This window comes from Podarcis tiliguerta (assembly GCF_965153285.1).
Source record: "Podarcis tiliguerta genome assembly, chromosome: 3".
Taxonomy (NCBI): Eukaryota; Metazoa; Chordata; class Lepidosauria; order Squamata; family Lacertidae; genus Podarcis; species Podarcis tiliguerta.
The window spans coordinates 59,281,938-59,287,381 of record NC_139536.1 but is presented as its reverse complement, the minus strand read 5'-3'; positions in this window follow the sequence as shown (position 1 = coordinate 59,287,381).

The window sequence follows — 5,444 nt, the reverse complement described above, 5'->3', positions numbered from 1 at the left end:
GTGAATTGTGTTCATGATTATTGTGTGGTGTCATTATACCTCAGCCCAGTATACCTGAAGGAGCGTCTCTACTCCCATTGGTCAGCCCGGACTTCCTCCGAGGGTCTTCTGCTGGTTTCCTTACTGTGAGAAGCGAAGTTACAGGGAACCAAGCAGAGGGCCTTCTTGCTAGTGGTGCCCTCCCTGTGGAACACCCTCCCTTCAGATGTCAAGGAGACAAAGAGCTACAGTGGTACCTCGGGTTACAGACGCTTCATGTTACAGACTCCGTTAACCCAGAAATAGTACCTCAGGTTAAGAACTTTGCTTCAGGATGAGAACAGAATTCACGCAGCGGCAGCAGAAGGCCCCATTAGCTAAAGTGGTACCTCAGGTTAAGAACAGACGTCCAGAATGAATTAAGTTAACCCGGGGTACCACTGTACACAACTTTTAGAAGACACCTGAAGGTAGCCCTGTATTGGGAAGTTTTTAATGTTTGATGTTTTACTATGTTTTATATATGCTGTAAGCCACCCAGAGTGGCTGGGGAAACCCAACCAGATGGGTGGGGTATAAATAATGAAACAACCGCAATAATAATTACAGGTTCACCATGTTGTGCACTAGCCCTTGATAATGTGTCACAATCGCTGCTTGCTTTTTAAAATTTTATTTTCATATTTGTTTCGCACTCTTCCTTTAAGGGGCTGTCGAAGCATACACAGGGCTGATCCATTTTGTCCTCACAACAACTCTGTGAGTTACTTCAGGGTGAGAGAGGGCAAGTAGCCCAGTGAGCTGCATCGCTGAGATAAACTGATCTCGCAAGCCTTCCTGTTGAAGCTAGTTGCCACTGCCAGGATTTTGGTAGTAGCTGAATGAACCATCTACTGCATCTTAATCTGGAATGCCTAAAGCAGGGCTGTGTCCCGCCAGATATTGTTCGGCTACACCTCCCACCTTCCCTGATGATCAGCCACAGGCAATTAAAATCAAAAGCCAAGTCTCCTTAATAATCTGTTTGATTTTTTTGCCATCGCATCTGATCCCTGCCAGTTCCTGCAATTCCAAGGAAAAGGGAGGGTGTTTGTGGTTAAAAATTTACAGTCTGATCTACAACAATTCTTCTTAGGAAGACTGTTCATGTGGCAGCGCAGATGCATCTTTTGTAGTGGTAGCCAAAGAACAGATGAGAACAGAACAGTACAAATTGCAGCAAGTGACTGTGCACTGGCACACAACTGATGTGCAGCTGACCTGTTGTTTTTAGTAACATGGGCACAGCTTAAGTCTAAGGGGGCCAAAGAACAAGTTATTTGCACATCCCACTGTGCTTGCCCCCGCCCCAAGCTCTCCACAGTTGTGGCCCTACCCCAGTGACTCAAGCCTGTTTTAAAACTGTTGCAGGTTGTCTTGCTGTATATGGGAGCTACAGTGGAGGAAACTATACACCAGAATTTCCTGTTGCGTGCATAGTGGCCTTACACCTATGCAAACATCTTTGTTGAAGGGCAGCTCAAGATGTGAATTTCCATTCTGCTTTCTCCCTGTGACTGTCTCCTCTTGCCAAGCAAATTAGTTCATTTGCTGATATTACACTTTGAGCCCCCTTACTCTGGAAGTAGTATGTTATGATTGCTTGCTACCCAGGGAATTGCATGACCACAGAAAAAAGGTCCCAGACAAGATGTGGGGGAGTATGATTAGAGTCTTCCAAGTGTGTGTGTGTGTGTGTGTGTGTTTTAATAACTGCATGGCACTTGGGTGTGGAGATTGGAGAACTGTTGTCCACTAAGCTTTTTCTGATTAAAATCCTCCCACAGAAGATATTGTGGAGAAAACTTGTGTATCGTGTGCATGCTTGCAAACTTTCTCTGTCAGGGCAAATAGCTTCAGCAACTAATACAAAAAACCACAATGATGGTGTTTACCTCAGCTCCCGTATAATGGCCATAATCTCCAGCTCTGAATGGGCAGAGGTTTCCTATGACTACAAATGCTCAGCACCTTTAGTCTGTGTACACATTTAAAGCACCCTCTCCCTGAATCCTGGGAACTGTAGTTTACTCTTCACAGAGGAACAATTCCTTGCACCCTTAATGAATGGTGGTTCTCAGGATTCTTTGGGTGTGTGTATGCTTTAAATCTACTTTAAATGTGTGGCCTGTATGGTGCATCTTAGAGATTTCCTATTCTACGTATTGAGTATTTCCCCCAGTAGAGAAAAGAATGGGTTAACACCACAAGGAACGGTTCTTGCTCATGTTCCAGCATGTTCCAGCATTTAAAGCCCTAAACGGCCTCGGTCCAGTATACCTGAAGGAGCGTCTCCACCCCCATCGCTCTACCCGGACACTGAGGTCCAACACCGAGAGCCTTCTGGCGGTTCCCTCACTGCGAGAAGCCAAGTTACAGGGAACCAGGCAGAGGGCCTTCTCGGTAGTGGCGCCCTCCCTGTGGAACGCCCTCCCACCAGATGTCAAAGAGAACAACAACTACCAGACTTTTAGAAGACATCTGAAGGCAGCCCTGTTTAGGGAAGCTTTTAATGTTTGATGTATCACAGTATTTTAATATTCTTTTGGAAGCCGCCCAGAGTGGCTGGGGAAACCCAGCCAGATGGGCGGGGTATAAATAATAAATTATTATTATTATTATTATTATTATTATTATTATTATGTTTGACTGTGGTAGATCAGCATCCTGGAATGTTTTGAATAGTACCCAAATGTGCTTCTAGTCTTTCATCACAGTAGATGATGCAGAAAAGGAACTGCAGAAAAGGTTGCAGAAAAGGAACAGGTGTGTCAGTCAGTCTGAATGTTGGTAACTTAATGGGAAGGTGCCAAGGAAATGGAGTGTTTGCAAATGCAAAAATACATTTGGCAGACTCTCTAGAGTGCTATCTGGACACGAAGTAAAAAGACAGGCAGCACTTTCATCTTGTTGCGTGAAGCCAGTTTGGGGCAAAAAGAAGCATCAGGCTGGTGCCCCCTAACAAAAATTTACAAGAGTACAGTGGTACCTCAGGTTACGAACTTAATTCGTTCCGGAGGTCTGTTCTTAACCTGAGGTGCGCTTTCGCTAATGGGACCTCCTGCCGCCGCCGCGATTTCCGTTCTCATCTTGGGACAAAGTTTGTAACACGAGCTACTACTTCTGGTTTAGCGGAGTTTCTAACCCAAAGTGTTTGTAACCCGAGGTGTTTGTAACACGAGATACCACTGTATTATGAAGAGAAGGAACAGCAAGTTAAACTAATGGCAGATGTTGGTCTCATATGTCAGTAACTAGTTTTATTGTTTTGGCTAGGAATATAGGAATATTTACCTCAGCTTTCATGATCTTCACTTGCTCATTTACAAGTTCTGCAGATGAAATTTCCTCTCACTTAAGCCATTGGGGGGGGGGTCAGAAGGAATAGCTTTTGAAAACAGAACAGAACAATAAAAGTTAAGCTGCTTTTTAAAAAAATGCTGGAAAGTCTTTTAGCTGTGTGGACAGGGGCTTGCTATTTTTGAACCTTAGCCGTGGGCACATTCTGCTCCTTTCCATTTTTGTCAATCTGTCTTGGCTGTTGAGCTTAATTTTGTTTCGCGTAAGGGCTGTGTACGCTGGGACGTCCCTGCCCAACGGCCAACAATAGCGTCAGCTAACACCAGTAATGATACACCCTTCTGCTGACATCAGGAAAATGCAGCTTTCTGGAATCAAGGGTGTGAATCACTTGACCTGCTGAGATCAAAATATAAGATGTGCTTCTACTGTCGATTCGTTCTTTACATAAAGGTAAGCTATTTCGGTGCTCTCCGTGTGGGTGGGTCACTAGCTCTCAACAAGTGTTAGAAGCACAAAGGAACAAGCCGCTGGTGTTGCAAGGTCAGAGATTTGAAATGATCTGCAAGTTGGACCTGAATGAAGATACTGTTCTAGCTCCAGTTGGTCATTAATAATATTGGTCATTTCTGGATTATTTTAAGATGGCTCTACATTTTTTTAAAAAATTCATTCCTTCATTAAGGTTTTGTTTAAATCTTCATACACAAAAGCATGGCAGTTAATGGTGAAAGGGTTCAAGGGGGACAGCGGAAAACTCTGACACCACAGACTTAAAATTGGTCTAACAGTCATTTCCTCTCCCAGAACACCTGGTATTTTGAAGCTTTCAGGTACGTGACTTTGCTGTATTCTAGGTATACTTCACAATGCAGGCCAAGATGGTTCATGAGAGATGGTGTGTAGGACAAGAAAGGCAAGTAGGAAACTTCAAAAATCATTCACAGGTGCAGTCTCTTCCATTTGCAATAGTATGCATGAGCATCTAGCTATTGTTCTGGACCCGTGCCCAGTTTTCAAAACCTGCAAGCTTACTACTTGCTGCCTTTCATTAATTCTGCATCACAGGTGTGGCTGCTGAATCACAGACTTCACGCATAGACTTGCAGGCCATTAATTATTCCCTTGGCTGGTTTGTGTGGACTCTTCCCGGATATTATGTGAGAAGGATCAAAAAGTTTGATGTTACTCTGCCTACATGAAACTTTTTCCTTTTTTTTTTTTGGCTTTGTAGTCTTTTATAGCCTTTGTAATCTGTCTTGGAGACATGCCAATTCTCACACACCCAGAAATGCCCTCTGAAATAAAGTAGTCATTCGGATACATTTGCTCAGAGAAACTTTCAGGTTTATTCATTGCCCAATGCTAAGGACAAGTCTACTCCAGTTTAGGCCTACAAAGGAGACATGTCCTCAAACGTGTTTATAGCTGCTAGGCTTCTCCCAGGAGTCCCAAATCTAGCCAGCAGCACTGAAAGGTGAATTGGTGTAGTTTAATGGCTAAGGATTTGTGCTGTGAGGCAGGGAGGGGTCGCTGGTTCAAATCCCTCTGCAGTTATGGCCTAAATGGATAAGCCTCCATCAGGGTGAGATCTGGCAGGTACCATGAGTCCTAATCTCAGTTGACTTCAAAGGAGCTGACCCTGGCACTGACAGAAAGTGTCTTTGAAGGTGTGCTGTCAGCGCTTGTCAGCTGATAGGTCCTGGCAGCAGCCCCACTGGCTGCACTAGGGAGTTCCTGATGGGGAACGTCTCTAGTGTATTAGATGCTAGCCAAGTCTTTACCTGCCCACGCTTGATGTCACCTGTGACGTTAGGTGTTACGAAGGCCTATGAGGTTTGAGGAAAATTGCCTTGTGGGCCTAATTAGGACCCCTGCTGGGCTTAATGACGCCTATATGCTGGTGATTCCCAATCATTGCCATCCCCCCTACAATGTAAAGAAAAAAACCAACAGGTTGGTGTTTCTCATTTCTGAATGTATCATACGGCTTGTCCATTCTAACCTACTTAATCAAGGTTGATAATTAGGAAGCCTACAGCAAATGTGTGTTTGGAACCCCTGTACATAATACAAGTTTTGTAGGAATGTTAGAAAATGGACAATCAGGAAATAAAAGAGGAAAC